General features: G+C 43.3%; 1 long non-coding RNA gene across 1 annotated transcript in view; it reads left to right on the top strand.

Annotated features, from left to right (window-relative positions):
* The window catches only part of LOC132898942 (uncharacterized), a 37383-nt gene that overhangs the window by 3256 nt on the left and 10513 nt on the right, over nucleotides 1-23614 (top strand). Inside the window, exons 2-3 of the long non-coding RNA XR_009656610.1 lie at nucleotides 15019-15071; nucleotides 18738-18823. This is a non-coding gene — a long non-coding RNA (uncharacterized LOC132898942). The remainder of the gene's footprint in view (nucleotides 1-15018; nucleotides 15072-18737; nucleotides 18824-23614) is intronic.

Below are 23614 nucleotides of genomic sequence, written 5' to 3'. Positions count from 1 at the left end.
TTCCCCAGCGTGCCTTGCCAGATGATAGTAGGTACCATTTTTATGATGGTCTTTGGTATGACCCAACCGCGAGTAGAACTCGTGATCTCCCAGTCGAGAGGCGGACACGCTAACCACTACACCAGCTTGCGGTTATAGTGTAGGATGCATATGGAATATATTATAGTGTTACAGAACATGGTGGAAGATCCATCCATTATCTGTAACCACTTATCCTGTGCAGGGTCGTGGGCAAACTGGAGCCTATCCCAGCTGACTATGGGTGTGAGACGGGGTACACCCTGGACAAGTCGCTAGGTCATCGCAAGGCTGACACGTAGAGACAAACATCAATTCATGCTCACAATTTAGAGCCACCAATTAGCCTAATCTGCATGTCTTTGGACTGTGGGGGAAACCGGAGCACCCGGAGGAAACCCACACAAACACGGGGAGAACATGCAAACTCCACACAGAAAGGCCCCTGTCAGCCACTGGGCTCGAACCCAGAACCTTCTTGATGTAAGGCGATAGTGTGAACCACTACACCATGGTGCCACCATGGTGGAAGATGTGTTATGGAATATAGTGTAGAATGTTTTACAGAATCACAGTGTATACATATAAGGACCCTGAGTAACACACAAACTTTGCAAAAGCCCTGTATTTTGTATTCCTTTTCTGGTTTTGACCCTGTTTGTGTTTTTGGACTGTGAGTTTTGTATATTGTATTACCTCAGATATCCTGTCTGTGCCTCACTCAACCACTGCCTGGTTTTTGACTCTGCCTTTGTCTACGTTTTGGATCTGTTTGCTAGCATGGATTTCAATAAAACTCTTCCTGCAATTACATCTGTCTAATGCTTTTACATGACAGAAACTGTCAACTGGCCAACAAGCTAGTGGACTAATAAAACTGTTTTAACTCATTTTATATGAAATGGTCATGAATATTTTCTGTAAAATATGTGAGTAAATAATCCCACATTATTTTTCTCATCTCATCTCATTATCTGTAGCCACTTTATCCTGTTCTACAGGGTCGCAGGCAAGCAGGAGCCTATCCCAGCTGACTATGGGCGAAAGGTGGGGTACACCCTGGACAAGTCGCCAGGTCATCACAGGGCTGACACTTATAGACACAGACAACCATTCACACTCACATTCACACCTACGGTCAATTTAGAGTCACCAGTTAACCTAACCTGCATGTCTTTGGACTGTGGGGGAAACCGGAGCACCCGGAGGAAACCCACACGGACATGGGGAGAACATGCAAACTCCACACAGAAAGGCCCTCGCCGGCCACGGAGCTCGAACCCGGACCTTCTTGCTGTGAGGCGACAGTGCTAATCACTACACCACCGTGCCGCCATTATTTTTTAAAAAGCAAATTAAAAATAATAATAATAATAATAATAAAACTTTATTTGCCAGGTATGTGAACACACACGAGGAATTTGACTCTGGTTTCACTTCGCTGTCTTAGTACAAACAGATAAAAAGCGTAGACAAAAACAAAAAAGCTATGTACATGTCGAATGGTAAATATATGTATAGACAGTATAGTGCAAGGATGAATTAGTAAATATAAATATACAGTGTGCACAGAATGACGGTATGAGTGTGCAGATATTTCACAGTTGATGTTACTGATATTTGAGTCCGGTTAGCTGTTCATCACAGAGACGGCCTGAGGGAAAAAACTGTTCTTGTGTCTGGTTGTTTTTGCGTACAGTGTTCTGTAGCGTCTCCCAGAGGGGAGAAGTTTAAAAAATTTGTGACCAGGGTGTGATGGGTCTGCAGAGATGTTACCTGCCCGTTTCCTGACTCTGGACAGGTACAGGTCTTGGATGGAGGGCAGGCTGACACCAGTAATTTTCTCTGCAGACCTTATTGTCCGTTACAGTCTGTTCTTGTCCTGTTTGGTGACCGATCCAAACCAAACAGTGATGGAAGAGCAGAGAACAGACTGAATGATGGCAGAGTAGAATTGTGTCAGCAGCTCCTTAGACAGGTTAAGCTTCCTGAGCTGGCGCAGAAAGTACAACCTCTGCTGGGCCTTTTTGATGATGGTGACTGTGTTGGTCTCCCACTTCAGGTCCCGGGAGATTGTGGAGCCCAGAAACCTGAAGGTTTCAATAGCAGTCACAATGTTGTTGGTGATGGGCGGCAGGGTGGGGTGGGGGGGGGCTCCTCCTAAAGTCCACTGTCATCTCCAGAGTTTTGAGCGTGTTCAGCTCCAGATTGTTCTGACCGCACCAACAGACCAGCCGTTCAACCTCCCGTCTGTATGCAGACTCATCACCATCTCGGATGAGGCCGATGACCGTTGTGTCATCTGCAAATTTCAGGAGTTTAACAGACGGGTCTCTTGAGGTGCAGTCGTTGGTGTAAAGGGAGAATAGCAGTGGGGAGAGCACACGCCCCTGGGGGGCGCCAGTGCTGATAGTCCGGGTGCTGGATGTGATGCTCCCCAGCCTCACCTGCTGCTTCCTGTCAGTCAGGAAGTTTATAATCCACTGACAGGTGGAGGAGGGCACAGTGAGCTGGGTGAGCTTGGTGTGAAGGATATCTGGAACGATGGTGTTGAACGCCGAACTGAAGTCCATGAACAGGATCCTGGCGTACGTCCCTGCAGAGTCAAGGTGTTGCAGGATGTAGTGCAGTCCCATATTGATTGCATCATCCGCTGACCTGTTTGCCCGGTAGGCAAACTGCAGGGGGTCCAGCAGGGGGTCTGTGATGTTCTTCAGGTGTGACAACACCAGTCTCTCAAAGGACTTCATGACTACAGATGTGAGGGCTACAGGCCTGTAGTCACTCAGTCCTGTGATGGTGGTTTTCTTGGGAACCGGGATTATTGTGGAGCGTTTGAAGCATGAGGGGACTTCACACAACTCCAGGGATCTATTGAAGATCTGGGTAAAGATGGGGGCCAGCTGATCAGCACAGACCTTCAGACAGGAGGGTGACACACCATCTGGGCCGGGTGCCTTCCTGATCTTTTGTCTGCGAGAAAGCTGACAAACATCCTCTTCACAGATCTTGAGTGCTGGTGTGGGGTCAGAGGCGAGAGGAGGCAGAATAGCAGGGGGTGTAAATGGGTCTTTAATGTCTGGGGGGGGAGAGGTGTGAATGTGTCAAATCTGCAGTAAAACACATTCAACTCGTCAGCCAGTTGATGGTTTATTGCAGCGTTGGGGGATGCTCTCCTGTAGTTGGTGATGTTCTTCAGGCCTCTCCACACTGACGTTGGATCGTTGGCTGAAAGGCTGTTTTTGATCCTTTCAGTGTAGCTCCTCTTTTCTGCTTTCACCTCTTTCATCAGTGTGTTTCTGGCCTGTTTGTACAGGACTCTGTCCCAACTTCTGTAGGCCTCCTCCTTGGCCTGGCGAAGCTGCCTGAGTTTTGCAGTGAACCAGGGTTTGTTGTTGTTGTATGTGCAGAAGAAAACCGATGAAAAAACTTTACTGATGTCACGGTTCTAAACAAATATGCGCGAGATAAAAACCCATCTATGTTATGTAAATAAATATACAAATTTCATTGTCTGGAGGTCAAGTGTTGATGAGATACACTGACTTGCACTTATGGTCAGGTTCCCTGTGTTGGTACACATATGTTGTTCATATGTACGTTCAGACATCGTATGGTCAAAAACCATCAAAAATCAGGTTGATGCATGACCATATTCTCTTAAGTGTGGAGCTTTGCTCCGTGTGCACGAAGAGCTCCACTATAATACCTCTTGACCTAATTAGACAGGTTTTCTTTAAAAAAAAAATCCATCCATTGATCTTTTAGTTTTATATTATCATCCGTGTGCACTATTCAGTCACATTATCTGTCTGGATTTTTATTGTTATTTTGTCATCAGATTTCCGGACTGTTCTGTAGTTGTTCTCTTACAGCTTTATTTTATTTAACATATTTATCATCCATTGAGGGGTCACATTTCCACATTCAGTGATGCATACTTTTTGTACTGTATTTCTAAAAGATCACTGACTACTGCTTCAGTAGTTCTGTGGTTTTGTACAGCTCTTTCATGTTTTAGACAGATTTACAAGATGCTGAATTTCCACACCATGTTGTGTGGTGCATGATTCTCGTAAGCATATTGTGACAATATTGACTGTATATCTGAAATGGATAAGAATGTCCATGATTCATGTGTGGGTTTATACAAGTATCGAGACGTGCTTTTGTGCATGCACAAGCCACTTTACAGCTCAGAAATACACAACGCAGCACCTGGCCTGGTAACGTTGATGAAATCGAGCAAGTAACACACATGAGACTGAGATTAAGACTGAATTCTGTAGCCACAGCATGAATATAATACTTATTATGTTATGAATGACGAGATGTAGTGAGTTAGGATCCAAAAGCAGAAACACAAACCAGAAAATCCAATGAAATAAAAAAAGATTTAATTGAAGTCCAAAAAAGTAAATGAACAAAATTAGCAAAATAGTCCAGACAAAAACAAGGTAGGCAAAGACAAAACGCTGGTATGAAAACAATATTGAAAAATAGTCCTGACAAAAACTGGAGACAAAAAAACGTGGCACAAAAAACATGAAGAAAAGACAAAACATGAGTGCAAAAAAACTGTGGCAAAGACTAGGCAAAACAGAGAGCAAAAATCCAGGAAGCAATAATGGCACAGAGACGACGTGAAAAACAGACAAGACGTTCTGGCAAAGTCCCCTTCTGAGAACGGCCTATTTATATACAGCAGAGCAGACCAGGAAGTGAATGCCGGCAAGATGGAAGTCCCATTCTGGATCTGGATTGTGCTGAGCTGGGAGATAATAAATTTCCGGAGTGGAAGTCCGGGGCGGATCATGACATTAGCTCTTGATCTTACTAAACCTTTCAACCTTTAATTTTGAGGCAGCCATGTTGCTTACTGTTGCTCTTTGAAGTGTTCAAACATGATCGATGGTGATTGGAAACCAGAGGTTTAAGCTGTGATACATGAAAGGTAGGGTGAACATGTCGCATCGTGAGTGGTAATGCCAGTCTAACGGAACATGGGTTGATTACCTTCTTGATGAGGAAGGGTCCAAGGAACCTGGGTGCCAGCTTGCGAGAGATGGCCCTAAGTGGCAGGTGGCGTGTGGAGAGCATACCTCATTGACCCACTCGGTAGGTGGGTGCCTTGGAGCGACGTTTGTCGGCCTGCTTCTTGGATGCAAGTGTGGAGTGATTGAGTCTTTTCCAGGCCAATGCCCACATCCTCCTGCAGCGGTGTATAAAGGCCTGAGCTGATGGTACGGCGACCTCCTCCTCCTGGCTGGGGAACAGTGGTGGTTGGTACCCTAGTGAGCACTGGAATGGAGAGAGACTCGTGGCAGAGGAAGGGAGAGTGTTATGTGCGTATTCGATCCAAGGTAGGTACTTGCTCCAAGAACTGGCATCCCTGGACGGCATGCACCTGAGTGCAACCTCCCAAAGCCTGGTTAGCCTGTTCTGCCTGGCCGTTGGTCTGTGGGAGGAGAGACTACAGGTGGCCCCAATGAGTTTTCAGAAGGCTCTCCAGAACTGTGCAGTGAACCGAGGACCCCGGTCAGAAACTATGTCGGTAGGCAAACCATGTAGGCGGAAAACATGGTGGATGAGTAGTTCTGTGGTCTCTTTGGCTGAGGGGAGCTTGGGCAGAGAAATTAAATAGACGGTCTTAGAAAAACGGCCAATGACAGTGAGGATGCATGTGTTGCCACCTGAGTTGGGGAGTCCTGCGATGAAGTCCAGGGCGATGTGTGACCAAGGTCGATGCGGAGTAGGAAGGGGTCTTAGTAAGCCGGCAGGGGGTCGATTGGCTGTCTTGTGCCGGGAGCATGTGTTGCAGGCTGCCACGAACTCCTGGACGTCCTCCTTGATGGATGGCCACCAAAAGCGCTGCTGGATGAGAGCCAGGGTTCGGGCGGCTCCTGGATGACAGGCCAGCTTGGAACCGTGACCCCACTGCAGCACCTGAGTTCGCACATGACTGGGAACAAACAGATGGTTACGAGGAATATTGTTGGAGTTACCTTCACCGGGGTCCTGCTCCAGGGCCTTCTGCATGAGCGTCTCAACCTCTAGAATTGCGGCTCCCACCAGGCAGTGTGGAGGAAGGATAGTCTCGGGTGACCTGGACTCCTCTTGGTGGGAAGAGAACATCCTGGACAAGACGTCGGGTTTGCCATTCTTGGAGCCTGGGCGGTAGGAGAGCATGAAATTGAATCGGGAGAAGAAGAGAGACCAACGGGCTTGACGGGAGTTGAGACATTTGGCAGACTTGAGGTACTCCAGGTTTTTATGGTCGGTTCAGACTACGAACGGGAGGTCAGACCCCTTGAGCTAGTGCCTCCACTCCTCCAGGGCTAGTTTCACGGCCAGTAGTTCTCGATCGCCGATGTCGTAGTTTCGTTCGGCTGGAGATAGCCGGTGGGAGAAGAAGGAGCATGGGTGGACCTCTTTGTCGTTGGCCCTCTGGGATAGGATGGCTCCGACCCCTGACTCTGAGGCGTCGACCTCGACGATAAACTGCTTGGTAGAATCGGGTATGGTGAGAATGGGTGCTGTGGTAAACCTGTGCTTGAGACTGGAAAAGGCTTTCTCTGCTTCCTCCCCCCACTTGACCTTGGTCGAGGTCAGGGCTGAGAGAGGTCCGGCCACCATGCTGAAGTTGCAGATGAAATGCCTGTAAAAGTTGGCGAACCCCAGGAAGCGCTGGAGCTCTCGTCTCGAAGATGGGGTGGGCCAGTCAGCGACTGCCTCCAGCTTGAGGGGCTCCATCTGGATCTTGGCTGGTGAAATGATGAACCCCAGGAATGAGACAGAGCCTTGGTGGAACTCGCTCTTCTCTGCCTTAACAAACAGCTTATTCTCCAACAGGCGTTGAAGAACCTGCCGGACGTGACCCTGATGTTCCTCCAGGGAGCGAGAGAAAATCAAGATATCGTCCAGGTAAACAAAGACAAAGGTGTTAAGAAAGTCCCTCAAGACATCATTAACCAATGCCTGAAATACCGCGGGCGCATTAGTCAGGCCGAAAGGGACTACGAGGTACTCATAGTGGCCTGTGGTGTTGTGGAAGGCCGTCTTCCACTCATCCCCTTCCCTGATCCTAACTAGGTGATAGGCATTGCGCAAGTCCAGTTTGGTGAACACCTTAGCTCTCTGGAGTAGTTCGAAGGCTGTAGTCATGAGCGGTAGTGGGTAGCGGTTCTTGACCGTGATGGCGTTGAGACCTCGATAGTCAATGCAGGGGCGGAGCGACTTGTCTTTATTCTCCATGAAGAAGAATCCCGCCCCTGCTGGGGAGGAGGAAGGGCGGATGATCCCAGCTGGCAGAGACTCATTGATGTATTTCTCCATAGCTTGTCTCTCGGCGGGGGAAAGAGAGTACAGACATCCCTTGGGTGGCGCCGTCCCTGGCAGGAGGTTGATACCACAGTCATAGGGCCTATGATGGGGAAGGGACACTGCTCGGGTCTTACTGAAAACAGGCTTGAGGTCCAGATATTCTGGAGGCACATGAGAAAGGTCGGGAAACTCGCTGGCTGAGGGCTGAGGTGGTTTGGCAGGAAGCAGAGCGGAGTTCAGGCAGGAGGCCAGACAGGAAGGACTCCAGCCTAAGATGGTGTGGTCAGTCCAGTTTAAGTGGGGGTTGTGCTGCATCAACCAGGGTAATCCAAGAATAATGGGAATGTGAGGGTTGTTCATGACGTAAAGTTGTATAGTTTCAGAGTGATTGCCTGAAATCCTTAGGGTGAGCGGGGTGGTGAGGTGAGCGATGGTGGTCAAGCCAGTGCCATTGAGTGTCAGGACGGTGAGAGGGACCTCGAGGGCGAGTAACGGGATTCCGAGATCCTTGGCAGTGGCGGAGCAGACCAGGGTCCTGTCCGCCCCCGAGTCGACAAGCGCCTGAAGATGGTGATGCTGGTTTTTGAGAGTGATGATAATGGGGAGCAACAGTCGGTCGGCAGGGGACTGGTTCCGAGCATTGCCCACCAGGGCCCCTCGATTCAATGGTGGGCTCGTCCTTTTAGCAGGCAGGCTCGGCAGATGTGTCCCTGCTGACCGCAGTAGAAGCAAGCCCCTGTGCTCTGTCAGCGCAGTCGTTCCTCCACTGACACCCGTACCCGATCTACCTGCATGGGTTCAACGGACGAGGCGGGTGGTGGAGAGGGGTTGAAGTTGAGGCGGGTCCTCTCTCTTCTCCGTTGTTGACCCCATGCATCAATGGGATTGGCAAGGTCCATCAGGCTGGAGAGGTCCGACGGCAGTTCCCAAGAGACAAGTTCATCCTTGATGGCATTGGATAAGCCGTGTAGGAACGCGTCGACCAGGGCACTTTCATTGCAACCACATGACGCTGCCAACGTCCAGAACTCGATGACATTATCCGAGGTAGATCGGGACCCCTGCCGCAGCTCCATGAGCTCTCTTGCCGCCTCCCGGCCGGACAGAGAACAGTCGAATGTTCACCTCATTTCCTCAGAGAATTCCTTGAAGCTGGAACAACAGAGCGCGTCAGAGTCCCAGACCACCGTCGCCCATTCCCTGGCCTTGCCGGTGAGGAGCGTGATGGTATAGGCTACCCGGGAGCATTCTGTGGGGAAAGCCAGAGGTTGAAGCTCCAAGATCAGCGAACACTGTGACAAAAAAGATCTGCAGGTACCCGATTCTCCACTGTAGGGTTGAGGTGAAGGGAGTCTTGGTTCGTGGAGAGTGGCGGTGGCGGGAGGTGAAGAAAGAGATGGCTGGACAGGGGTAGGCACAGCTTGGGAGTGCTGGAGTTGTATGGCTAGGAGGTTGAGTGAGTCGGACAGGGTGGCCAGGTTCTGGGTGATCTGTCTGAGTTCCTGTTGGTGGGTCCCGAGGAGGGCTCCTTGCTGCTACATAGCCGTTCTCAGATGGTTAAGTTCCGCTGGATCCATGTTGGCCAGAACGTACTGTTATGAATGACGAGATGTGGTGAGTTAGGATCCAAAAGCAGAAACACAAACCAGAAAATCCAATGAAAAAAAGATTTAATTGAAGTCCAAAAAAGTAAATGAACAAAATTAGCAAAATAGTCCAGACAAAAACAAGGTAGGCAAAGACAAAACGCTGGTATGAAAAAACATGAAAAATAGTCCTGACAAAAACTGGAGACAAAAAACGTGGCACAAAAAACATGAAGAAAAGACAAAACGTGAGTGCAAAAAAAACTGTGGCAAAGACTAGGCAAAACAGAGAGCAAAAATCCAGGAAGCAATAATGGCACAGAGACGACGTGAAAAACAGACAAGACGTTCTGGCAAAGTCCCCTTCTGAGAACGGCCTATTTATACACAGCAGAGCAGACCAGGAAGTGAATGCCAGCAAGATGGAAGTCCCGTCCCGGATCTGGATTGTGCTGAGCTGGGAGATAATAAATCTCCGGAGTGGAAGTCTGGGGCGGATCATGAAATATTAGCTCTTGATCTTACTAAACCTTTCAACCTTTAATTTTGAGGCAGCCATGTTGCTTACTGTTGCGCTTTGAAGTGTTCAAACGTAATCGATGGTGTATGATATATAACGCACATAAACAGATATGAAAAAGATGGATGTGTACTCGGAGGAAAGATGGCTAATGTTCTGCCGGAGAAAAAGTTTGTCTTAGGTAATGCGCTGATAGCAAACACAACACATGGATGATTACAGTATAACAAAATGTGCTCAAATCTTGTGCATACAGAGGAAAGCTTTGACACGGCGGCACATTCATGAATATTGGGGAGATAATTACAAGATAACAAACATGATCCTCCACATATATGTACACACTACCATGTCACTGCTTTTACAGCTTTCTAGATCCTTCTACGTCTGTCTCTGCACTCGTATTTACACTCAGTCTGAAAATCACCACTGGCAAATCTGTACTTTTCATGTCATGCTAAAAAATAGTCAAGGGTTCTTGACAAAAAAGACTTAAAGCTATTTTATAACACTGGTTAGTACAAATGCGCAGGTGATTATAGGAAATTGAGTGTGCTGATTGGTCAGGAAATTCAGACCATTTAACAATTGAGACCAAGTCAAGGTTATTATTTAAATAATACTGGCTGGCGTTGAGTAGTATATCAGATATATTCCATTCAGCTAGTATGATACTGAACGAGTCGAAGACAAGTAGATGAATGGAATATATCTGATATACCACGAAAAAAACCCAGCCAATATTATTATTATTATGCATACACACTCCTTTCAGGTGTTCAACGCATCTTTCATCTCATCTCATTATCTCTAGCCGCTTTATCCTGTTCTACAGGGTCGCAGGCAAGCTGGAGCCTATCCCAGCTGACTATGGGCGAAAGGCGGGGTACACCCTGGACAAGTCGCCAGGTCATCACAGGGCTGACACATAGACACAGACAACCATTCACACTCACATTCACACCTACGGTCAATTTAGAGTCACCAGTTAACCTAACCTGCATGTCTTTGGACTGTGGGGGAAACTGGAGCACCCGGAGGAAACCCACGCGGACACGGGGAGAACATGCAAACTCCGCACAGAAAGGCCCTTGCCGGCCACGGGGCTCGAACCCGGACCTTCTTGCTGTGAGGCGACAGTGCTAACCACTACACCACCATGCCGCCATAATTAAATTATAAATTACAAAATATAATTTTAAAAATTGTTCCAGTTCCAAAGAGTCTTTAATCAGACCAATTCCAAACTTTAGTATTTGTTGCAGGATTGGATTCATTCCCTTTTTCTCCCATCCATCATGTTTGTTGTTGATCTAGCCTGATAATTTTCAATTTTTTTAATTAACAATATGAAAAACCAGAAAGTTCAGTCTCCTCTGTTCTGAATACTTTCCTGTAGTGGAAAGCTTCGCTTTACAGCTTTACCCCAGACCTGACAAGTTCACTGGTGAGAATTCTAACACATAAGGATATGTTTACTGCATTACATACAATTATCATCATTAGAAAAGCTATAAAAGCTTCTCAGCAGTTTCAATATAAGGTAAACTGAATTTTCGTGATATTTAAGTTCATTTTTAGTAATTCTTACTCATGCATGTGTGTCATCTTGTTTATTTAATTCTCCAGATTTCAGCTGAAGTGTTTTGGATGGGATTTTTGTTTGTTTTTATCCCCCGCTGGCTGAAAGGGCCCGAAGGGGGATTATGTCATGGTGATTTCCGTCTATCCATCTGTCCGTCCGTCCCGGGAAGGGTGCTCACCTTCTGAAATCAACTCCTCTCACAATTTTTGGAGAAATTTCACGAAACTTGGCAGGATTCTTTGTTATATATCGGTAGTATGAATATTGTAATTTCGTTAAATTGGGTCACATTTTATCAGAGTTACAGCCCTTGATTAACAAAATTATAATTTGACAATTTCATGAGAGTGTGTTTTCCTTCTGACATCAACTCCTCTCACAATTTTTGGATGAATTTCTCGATGCTTAGCTAAAGGCCTTGTTATATGACGGTAATACGCATATTGCGATTTAATTTCGTTTGTGAAAATTTTACCAGAGTTTTGACCCTTGATTAAATAACTTGTACTTTGACAATTTCATGAGGGTGTACATTCTTCTGAAATCAACTCCTCTCACAATTTGTGGAAGAATTTCACCCAACTTGGCAGAAGGCTTTGTTATATGACAGTTACATGCATATTAAAATTTTGTTTAATTTGGGCAAATTTTACCAGAGTTATGCCCTTGATTATTAACAAACTTGTACTTTGGCAATTTCATCAAGGTGTGCTTGCTTTCTGAAATCAACGTCGCTCACAATTTTCATCCCCCGCTGGCTGAAAGGCCCAAAGGAGGATTATGTCGTGGCAGTGTCCATCCGTCCGTCCTGGGAAGGGTACTCCATCCATCCATCCATCCATCCATCCATCCATCCATCCATCCATCCATTATCTGTAGCCGCTTATCCTGTCCTACAGGGTCGCAGGCAAGCTGGAGCCTGGGAAGGGTACTCACCTTCTGAAATCAACTCCTCTCACAATTTTTGGAGGGATTTCATGAAACTTGGCAGGATTCTTTGTTTCGTTCAATTCAGTCACATTTTACCAGAGTTATGGCAGAGTTGCCAGCGGGGGATATTGTGCCCTCAGAGCACTCTTGTTTAACATAGTGACGATACGGCATATCATATCATTCAATACGAGACTCTCAGTTTGATAGCTTGGCGGCTGTGAATGTCATCATTGCAGAAATGAGACTCTACTCAGTATAAAGGCGAACGCAAGGTCAAAAACATGTTTGAGCAACACAGAGCTGTGTGACTTCAGGGTCACAGGGTGTGGGTTTTTCTTTTAATGCCAAATTGCGATTGACAATTTAGGGGGGAAAAAAAGAAGCAAAATCCAGTCCCCTTTTCCAAATATTTGGGATACTTTTATGGGGGTTTTCTGTGTACAGTTTTAGAGGTGTACAGTACCAGTCAAAAGTTTTGACACAACTTCTAATTCAGTGGTTTTTCTTTATTTTATAAATTAAAAGTCACTTCATGTCTTAAAGTAATGATGGATGTCGTTTCTCTTTACTTAGTTGAGCGATTCTTGATATAGATTACTACAGTTGTTTAATTGGGCTGTTTACTGTATTTTTATTATTTACTATTTACTGTTTGATCTCAAACACATTAAGAAGGCAAGAAACTCATCCACTAATTAACTTTTGACACGGCACACTTCTTAATTGAAAAGCATTCCGGGTGACTACGTCATGAAGCTGGTTAAGATAATGCCAATAGTCTACAAAGCGTCATCAAGGGAAACGCTGGATACTTTGAAGAATCTAAAATACGAAACATTTTGGTTTTTAACACTTTTTTTTTGTTTATCACATAATTCCATATATCACATGATCCGTATGGACCCATGCGTGCTCTTAATAAAACCATTTGGAAAAGTCACATGACTTGGCAGATATGGATTTTTGTATCTGATCCAGAAAAAAAAAATGTATGCAGTTCTGGACCTGTTTCCCTCACTTCCACTGTTTTCATTTTGCTCTGAATTGTTACTTTGAAAAACGAGCGACACAACTGAGCACAGTGAAAGTGGATTTGATTATCCAGATGATTTATCATATACAGACCTAATGACTCGACTGCTGACTTGACTCTATTTTGTTTTCAAATCAAAGTTCTTTTGTGTAGACTTACAGCATCTAGCAAAAGTATTCATCCCCCTTGGTGTTTGTCCTGTTTTGTCGCATTACAAGCTGGAATTAAAATGGATTTTTGGAGCTTTAGCACCATTTGATTTATACAACATGCCTACATCTTTAAAGGTGAAATTTGTTGTTTAACTGTGACACAAACAATAATTAAGACAAAAAACAGAAATCTGGAGTGTGCATAGGTATTCACCCCCCCCCCCCAAGTCAATACTTTGTAGAGCCACCTTTTGCTGCAATTACAGCTGCAAGTCTTTTGGGGTATGTCTCTATTAGCTTAGCACATCTAGCCACTGGGATTTTTGCCCATTCCTCAAGGCAAAACTGCTCCAACTCCTTCAAGTTAGATGGGTTGCATTGGTGTACAGCAATCTTCAAGTTATGCCACAGATTCTCAAATGGATTGAGGTCTGGGCTTTGACTCAGCCATTCCAAGACATTTAAGTGTTTTCCTTTAAACCACTCCAGTATAGCTTTAGCAGTATGTTTAGGGTCATTGTCCTGCTGGAATGTGAACCTTCATCCCAGTCTCAAACCTCTGGCCGACTCAAACAGGTTTTCCTCCAGAATTGCCCTGTATTTAGTGCCATCCATCTTTCCTTCAGTCCTGACCAGCTTTCCTGTCCCTGCAGATGAAAATATCCCCACAACATGATGCTGCCACCACCATGCTTCACTGTAGGAATGGTGTTCTCAGGGCGTTGGGTTTGCGCCACACATGGCATTTTCTATGATGGCCAAAAAGATCAATTTTAGTCTCATTTGACCAGAGAATCTTCTTCCATGTGTTTGGGGAGTCTGCCACATGCTGTTGGGCAAACTCCAAACATGTTTTCTTAAGCAATGACTTTTTTCTAGCCACTCTTCCATAAAGCCCTGCTCTGTGAAGCGTACGGCTTAAAGTGGCCCTATGCACAGATACTCCCATCTCTGCTGTGGATCTTTGCAGCTCCTTCAGTGTTATCTTTGGTGTCTTTGTTGCATCTCTGATTAATGCCCTCCTTGCCCGGTTTGTGAGTTTTGGTGGGCGGCCTTCTCTTGTCAGGTTTCTAGTGGTGACATATTCTTTCCATTTTGCTATAATGGATTTAATGGTGCTCCGTGGGATTGTCAAAGTTTGGGATATTTTTTTATAACCCAACCCTGATCTATACTTCTCCTTAACTTTGCCTCCTCACTGCTCATATATCACATATAAATGGTTTGCTGTCAATCAAATAAAAATTGATTGGTTTGTTTTTCGCACACTGTTGTTCATTGTTTTCCACTGTGTATGTTCGTAAAAAAAAACTCATATGATAAAATGCTTATTGACTGAGTTAGGTCAGTCCGTATGGCATGACCTTGAGCCAGATATTTTCCCATCAGTCAATCAGTACATAATATGTTCCATATGTTATTTCACAGTTTTGATATCTTCAGTATTGTTCTACACTATAGAAAATGGTCAGAAGACAGAAAAACCTATGAATGAGTAGAGTAGGGGTGTACAAACTTTTGATTGATACTGTAGTTGGGGTGAGATGGACATTTTGTTGAGATCTGGCAACCCTGGGCAGCAGTGAAAGCTTGGCCAGAGAGCTAAAGTTTAGCCATGTTCATTTAGTTACAGTCTCCTGCACAGCATTCTTGTTTAATCATTATATAAAGCTGAATGTTGTAACAGGTGAAAATGGACACCGAAGGCACTTATTCAGGCAGGGTTCACTTATTTTGCTGTACTGAATATGGTATCAAGACACCACTGCAAATCATATCAAATGTGAATTTTGTGTCCCTTTACACTCCTAGCGTCTTGCCTGAATCTGTGGTTACAGTCACGTTCGTTCTGGTGATGTGTGTTTCAGATGCTGATTCATCTCTGATCTAGATTATACCTCCATGACAGCAGGGATAAGAGGTGGGTCCAGTTTTCATGTGATGTTTTGCAACATTATCAGCCTCTCTAGCGGAAACAGTATAAATACTTCATGAAAAGGTTAACTGCATTCTCATATTACAGTCAAAACACAGCTGTGTGCTTCTCAGACTCATTCCTTTGTATCAACTAATGACATGCCTACGAGAAAGTGGGTGAAACATGATCGCGTTCTTCCAGCACAGAAGAGAAGGTAGCTCAGTCAGTCAGTGCGTAACGTTGCCTTGCTGTATCCAGCGCCTCTCCAATGCCTTTACACACCTTTTCTCACTCTCGCCTCCTCACTGCTCCTGGGTTGCCATGGTGAAACGATCATCACTCATGGTGCAGGTTGGAGCCAGTGATGTGTCCTGTGAATACATCAGACAGAGACGTGGCAGGACAAACTTCGTGTCCTTGAGTGGATTTCAATAAAGCATTAATGAGGATTGACTGGAGCTGGAGCTGATTTTACGTTTTAACTGGATTTATATCAAGGTGGTGTAGTGGTTAGCGCTGTCGCCTCACAGCAAGAAGGTCCGGGTTCGAGCCCCGTGGCCGGCGAGGGCCTTTCTGTGTGGAGTTTGCATGTTCTCCCCGTGTCCGCGTGGGTTTCCTCCGGGTGCTCCGGTTTCCCCCACAGTCCAAAGACATGCAGGTTAGGTTAACTGGTGACTCTAAATTGACCGTAGGTGTGAATGTGAGTGTGAATGGTTGTCTGTGTCTATGTGTCAGCCCTGTGATGACCTGGCGACTTGTCCAGGGTGTACCCCGCCTTTCGCCCGTAGTCAGCTGGGATAGGCTCCAGCTTGCCTGCGACCCTGTAGAACAGGATAAAACGGCTAGAGATAATGAGATGAGATGAGATTTGTGATGTCTTGTTATGGAAAAGTGTTATGTTGAAATGGTCAGTTTGCACCGAGATGTCAATGTGGAACCCAATGTGGTCGTCTGCTGTTGCAGGAGATGCTTTTCTGCTCACCACGGTTGTAAAGAGTTGCTATGAGTTACTATATCCTTCCTGGCAGCTCGAACCAATCTGGCCATTTCCCTCAGACCTCTCGCCTGAAGGTTAGAGAAGCAGCCTTGGGCCCAAAGGTTCACTGGTTCGATTCCTGGGACTGGCAGGATAAATGTGATGCATGAATGAACAGCACATCCCCTTCCCCCTGTATCATGGCTGAAGTGTCCTTGAGCAATCCCCTACCTGCTACTGTGCTGTAGCATAGCTGCCCACTGCTCTGGGTATGTGTGTGTGCTCGTTGCTCACTTATGTATGCATATGTGTGTGTTCACTGCTTCAGATGGGTTAAATGCAGAGAAGGAATTTTGCTGTGCTTGAATGTACATGTGACAAAATAAAGGCTTCTTCTTCTCTCGTATCAACAAGGGGTTTGTTTCTATCCACAGAACTGTCGCTCACTCAATGTTTTTTTGGTCCAATGCCCATCTATCCTGAAAGTTTCATGAAGATTGATCCAGCCGTTTTCCTGTAATACCGTTAACAAAAACAAACAAACAAATGAAAAGTCGTGCAGAGTACGATACTTGCGAAAATCACAAAGAAACGGAAGTTATGGCTGATTAGGTGTTTTTACAAGATTTGACCTTGGTGACCTTGACCTTTGACCTTGACCCACCAAAAACTAATGATGTCTTTGTGTGACCCTAATGAGTTGTCCTGTGCATTTTGGTAAAGGTTGGTCAAGAAATGACGATGCTAGAGCACCAACAAATAAACAAACGGACGAACAGACAGATCAGCATACTTGCAAAAACCTCCGATTTTCGCAAGTAACAAATAAACAAACAAACGAAGAAACCCTACCGAAAACAATACCTCGCCTCCTGGTGGACTCCGTCCCGGGCGAGGTAATAATAATATAGTTGTTTATCATTGATAAACACATTTATTATACATGTAATTAATTTTTTTAACTTTTGTAAATAATACTTTTGTTTTTTATTAATAAAAATTGACATTTATTTTGTACTTTATATTATTTTTTTAAAAATGCTGAAAAAAGTAGAAATCTGTTAAACATGAAACACAAAATTTCAACATCAGTTTGTTTGTAAAGGTTTGAAAAATGTAATAAATATGTAATAAAGAGTTATCATAATATATACACACTACAAAAAGCGCATTGTGACACAATATTAATATTTGATATTGTCATGTCACCCAGTCCTACATAGGAAACTAATCAACAGCGGGGTTTTAATGCATTAGCATTAACCCTTTGATGCAAAACATATGCACACCCCTTCTAATGCACAACATGAGTCAAAAATGACCCGCATTCATTTCCCAGGTTATTTCATGCTGACTGAGTTTTTCTTTGCTCTATCTTTTGAAATCAATTTATTTTATGATTGAATATTCCAAGTATTCTTTAAATATCTTGTTTTTAATTACCACAAATCATTAATTTAATTTTTTCTTTCCTACTTTATGAACAAAAATACTTTTTATATTACTACACATGGGTCATCCAAGTGTGATTTAAAATTAAATGTCTTAATACTATAATAATAATTTGTTTCAAGTAATTACTTTAGCAGTGAATGGGGCCAGTTATTTATTTATTAACTATGTAGTTAGCTAAGCCAACTACAATAAAATTAGCTAACTAAAGTAGAATATGTCAACAGCTCGGTAGCTAATAGTAATTACTTGTAACTTTCGGACAAGTAATCTACTCACTCTCAACGTAACCTAAACATAATCAATTTTTTTCTAAGGTAATGTTAGAACAATTGAAAAAGATTACTTCCATGTATGAGATGGGCAAAGGGCGCTGTGCTGAGCTGTGAAATGTCTGACACAAGCACAATTCACAGTTCCCACCAAACGCTGGAGTAAATGCATGCGGGTCGGTTCTGACCCATGTGTGTAAACTTGATGCAGAATTACAAAACCTGTGCTTGTTCATAACTTAAGAAAGGAAAAATAAAAATGATGATTTGTGCTAAACAAAAACAAGATATTTACTGCATATTTGGAAAAGTAAATGACAAAATGAATTTATTTCAAAAGTATATCATAGAAACACTCAGCCATACATGAAATAACCTGGAAAATGAATGCAGGTCGTTTTTGACCCATGTTGTGCATTAGAAGGGTAGTGATACAAAAAGGGTTTTTATTCAAAAAATAAGAAAGGAAAAAATAAAATAAGGATGTATGATGATCAAAAACAAGTTAATTGAGGAATACCTTGAATACTGAATGATGGAATTAATTTATTGCAAAGATATAGAAGATAAAAACTCAGCCGGGTCACTTTTGACCCATGTTTTGCATCAAAGGGTTAACTACAATTAATGTTGTGCTGAAGTGTGGATTTAAATATAAATTGAAATAATTTGCATTTTTGTGTATTTCCTTTTGGGTGAAAGACCGTAATGAGTTGTACATCTGTGTTTTTGTAATGCGTTAACCATGACTGTGCAGATGTAACTGTGATGAAGATTAGATTGAATTCAGGCTCGTAACTGAGATGGGCTTCTGCGTTTGCATTGTGTTGCTTTTGGAAGAAAAGTAAGTGTAAGAAAAACTGTTTACAGCGACCTTAACTAGGGTACACTTACTGATGAATGAATGAATGATGTATTGGCTTCGTTATTGCTCTATATTTCATCTTACAGAGTGTCTTTCATTCACAGGAAATGTGAATACGTGTAGTGTTGTGGTCACTATGTAAAGTGGAAGCAGGCAGCAGAGGATTGACTGGAAAACGACAGATAACAAGGTACCACATGGACACTAAGTAATCATGAAGATCACGTCTATGGAAATGAATGGTATTTAGAAGTTACTGTATCTGATTATTTGTTTATAGTTAGCCAGCCAGCTGACAGTGCACTGTTAGTTATGTCGACGTACAGCAGTGTGAATGTCTTATCAGAAGAAGCATCAGTGTTAGCGTTAGACAGCTACAGGATAAAAAGAGCAATCTTCTGCTTGAATGGTTTTAACACAAATCTAAAGCCAGTATGAGAGAAAACTGAATTGTTTGCTGCTGATGACATATTGTCATCTTAGTCTTGGCTGTGAGCAGAAAAATAACTTGTTTTTCCCCAATGTTGAAAGGAATGAGGAGGATGACGTGTGATTTTGAATCTGAATTTTCAAATGGTAATTAAGTCTGTATGAGTAGGTTGTATTCAGTCACGTGACTTTTACTTGCTAGTTTACTTCCGGCGAATGAAGTGGTGGTCAGGTAAACTGAATTGGCTGCCGTTATCATGGATTAAAGTTTTCCGTCGCTACGACGGATTTCCGTCAACTGGGAGCGCTAAAGGTCAATAATGAGAGTGATGCAGATCCAAGGGAAAAAAAGGGGGGGGGGGGGGGGGTAGGCCCATAGGTCTGACACCGATGTAATTTAGAACTTCACCAAGCTGCTGTGATTGCCTGTTGTTGAACCCTTTCTTGTGCTATGTTTGAGTATACAGTATGTAAAGGAATAAGTACAGTGGTGGGCAAAAGTTTACATACCCCAACAGAATGTTTCGTTTCTTTCCTATTTCTAAGAGAAATTGAATGATAATACACAAAAACCTTTATTTCACTTGTGGTTAATGGTTGGCTGAAGCTATTTATTGCATTCATTACTGCGTTTACTCTTTGAAAACCATGAAAACAACAAAAACTACCTAAATGACCCTGATCAAAATTTTACATACCCCTGTGAATTGGCCTGAAAACCTGTACACAATTTGATATAAACAGGACTGAATGGCAACTAAAGGCAACTACCTTCACCTGTGATCTGTTTTCTTCTAATTAGTGGGTGAAAATAAAAGTCAGTAAATTGCTGGACTTTTGAGAGAACCTTTTATCCCTCATCCAGTGCTGCGCGTCATCTTTGAGATTGAGCCATGGGAAAATCAAAGGAATTGTCAAAGGACCTGCGTGAAAAGGTAGTTGAACTTTATAAATCAGGGAAGGGATATAAGAAAATATCAAAGCAATTAAAAATGTCAGTCAGCACTGTTCAAACAATAATCAAGAAGTGGAAAGTCAGGGGCTCTGTAGACACCAAAGCCCGTTCAGGTAGACCAAGAAAAATTTCACCCACCACTGCTAGAAGAATTGTGCGTGATGTAAAGAAGAAGCCCCAAATAACCTCTGGTGAACTTCGAGATTCTCTGAAACAAGTTGATGTGGATGTTTCAAAGAGTACAATTAGGAGACTCTTGAGAAGAAATGGGCTGCATGGGAGAGTTGCCAGAAGAAAGCCCCTTCTACGCAAATGCCACAAAGAAGCCCGTCTACGATATGCCAGACTGCACAGAGACACACCCCAAACCTTCTGGCAAAAAGTTGTGTGGAGTGATGAGACCAAAATTGAACTTTTTGGGCACAACACTAAACGCTACATCTTGCGAGGAATCAACAAGGCCTATGATGAAAAGTGCACCATTCCCACAGTGAAACATAGTGGTGGATCTCTGATGTTTTGGGGATGTGTGAACTACAAAGGCACTGGAAATTTGGTAAGAGTTGATGGCAGGATGAGTGCAGTCACATCAAAAAATACTGGAGGAAAATCTACAGGCCTCAGCCCGGAAGCTGCGCATAGGACGAACTTGGACATTCCAGCACGACAATGATCCAAAACACAAGGCCAGATCAACTTGTCAGTGGCTACAACAGCATAAAGTGAAGGTCTTAGAGTGGCCATCTCAGTCTCCTGACCTCAATATTATTGAGCCACTCTGGGGAGACCTCAAACGTGCAGTCCATGCAAGACAGCCCCAGACTTTACAGGAACTGGAGGCTTTTTGCCAAGAAGAATGGGCAGCTTTACCATCTGAAAAGATAAAGAGACTCATTGACAACGATCACAAAAGACTTCAAGCTGTTATTGATGTTAAAGGGGGAAATACACAGTATTAAGAATTGGGGTATGTAAACTTTTGATCAGGGTCATTTGTGTAGTTTTTTTGTTGTCATAATGGTTTAAAAAGAGTTAACATTTTCTTGACAATAAATGGCTTCAGCCAACCATTAACCACAAGTGAAATAAAGGTTTTTGTGTATTATCATTCAATTTCTCTTAGAAATAGCCAAGAAACAAAACATTCTGTTGGGGTATGTAAACTTTTGCCCACCACTGTAAGTTGTTGCGCTAGATAGGCATAAATAAATAAATACAGCCTCCGCTACTGTCTAGTCCTGGGGAGGCTCGGCATAGGCCACTGATGAAACTATTTGGCTGTCCTACTACTAGGCAACTAGGCTACTTGTCTACTACTAATACTAGGCCTTTTGTAGTAGTAGTAATAATGATATTTGCCTATTGAAAGGTGATCAGGTGAAAAGTTGAAGCCGCAGCAAGACCTTTGCTATTAAGCGTTTTGTAGGCTTCGGCAGACAATGTTCTGGAAAGGCTGTTTTTCTTTGGTTTGATTAGCCTACGATTTAATCTTTAAACATTATGGTTTCAGCAGTTCGCTTAAACATTGGAGGCTGCAGAGTCGGGCTGCAAGATTTCCCGACACTTGTTTAAGATGCCAAACTTCATAGTAAGGAGAAAATAATTCCACAGTATTTACTGCCTCGTCAGTCTCAAAAATTAATAGTGAAGGACCAACGCGAATTAAGTGCCAAAAAAACATCTCGTAGGCCTATATTTTACATTTTCAAAAAAGTCCGGAATTGGAAGTCGGTCAGTGGAGTGTAATGAAGTGTCTCATTCACTAAGCACAAAAGGTCGGAAAACAGTGGAGAAAACAGCTATTGCTTAAATAGGCTACTAATGTTTTACATTAGTAATTTAATGTATGTGACAAATAAATTAATTGATTAAATAGATAAAGAAGCTCAAAATTCAGGAAAGTGGCTCCGGTGTCGCAAGTGCACAAGAACAGTTATTTGAAAGTTAACCTGATGAATTTGTGCGTGCGCGTGCGATTTCATGAAGAACCGGGACAATTGGCATTCGGTGAAAGATTCACACCTATGACTCATTATATTCGCGCGCGCCCTCTCGCCCACTGCTGCTTCGTTTTCCCGATTTACACGAGTGTCTGAAGATGGAGTTTTCAGAAATCTCCACTCTGCCCAGAGTTTGCGAAAGTAGCTGTTTTCAGTGACTGAAACCTCCGTATAGGTGTGAATGAGCGGTGCAACCGAATAAATAAATATGCGTCTTTTTTTATCCGGCTACATGTAGGCTATCACTGCGCAAAGCCTCTTATGTTGAAATGGTAGTAATATTTGTTAAAATAATAGTAGGCTAATTTCCACATTAATCGGTAAAATGGCACAAGGGATGTGATGGGGGATGGCCGTTTTATAAGGGGAATGATTTGAGATTTTTATTTCAGAAGGGGGATGCCTCCCTCTACACCCCCCCCCCCCACACACACACACACACACACACACTCGAGTACTGCGTATAAGGCCACCGGATATAGGCCCTTCGATTTCCATCACTAGAGCGCGTCAAATTACTTTCGGTTTTGCCAGCATGGACGCGCTTCTTTTAAATGAAGGCACAGATGTGTCAGACATCGACAAAACGGTAAAGAATAAGTGGAGATGGGCTTGGCGAAATGAAATGGGCGATAATGGCAAGCCATTTAGTTCATGGTGCAAAAAGATGAAAATGGCAGGTGTGCGCTTTTGTGTAGTTTGCCATAAAAAAAAAAAATCTATGGAAGCAATGGCAAAAAACTAGATGCCTTTGGCTTCACTGCGAAGAAGCAGAAAAAGTGAACTTTCACTTTACTTTTCTTGCAAGTTCTTTCTGTTCCACTCTTTTGAAAGCATGGTTCAAGTCCGACTGCACTTGCACTTTTCTCTGAACCACTGTTGTGCATTACTAAAGTATTGTTGAAATAAATTTGCACTTTGCGCTGAAAACTTGATGTTTCATCATTTATAGCCAGTAATGACAATGGTAAAGTCTTGCCTTAGCTTTAGTCATTGTTTTTTTGTAATTTAACTTTTTATTTGGTTTTCATTTATAGAAAAACATGTAATGACAAACAGTAACATAGAACAGACAGCATGGCAGTATCTACATATACTGTAGTGGCATGTCCCTTTTAACTCTAGCACCAGACCAAAAGAGAAAAAAAAAATTAACATAAATATATATATACATACACATACACCTACATGTACATACATAAATGATAAATAAATTTAGCACCCATAGTAACATCTCTATGTCTACAACCTCCCCACAATACCATAGGCAAAGAAATAGTCCCGTGACTTCTTAAGGTTCTCATTTTCATTATTGACTCTTGATAACATAACTTCATATGATACTATCTCTGACATAAGCTGTAACCATTGTCTAAATTCTGGAGGGGATGTACTTTTCCACACCCTCAAAATCAATCTTGTAGCTGTCACAGCCCCCACTTTTATCACTGTAAGGTCATATTTTGATGCTTGTGGCAGCTCTGTATGGTCCCCTAAAAGGCACAATCTAGGAGATTTCGGTATTGTCATACTCATCGCTTTCTCCATATGTTCTATGACTTTTTCCCAAAATGGCTTAACCAACTTACATTCCCAA

Source organism: Neoarius graeffei, chromosome 1 (assembly GCF_027579695.1).
Source record: "Neoarius graeffei isolate fNeoGra1 chromosome 1, fNeoGra1.pri, whole genome shotgun sequence".
Classification (NCBI taxonomy): Eukaryota; Metazoa; Chordata; class Actinopteri; order Siluriformes; family Ariidae; genus Neoarius; species Neoarius graeffei.
The sequence above is the reverse complement of the archived record's forward strand: the minus strand, read 5'-3'. Positions and strand labels throughout refer to the sequence as shown.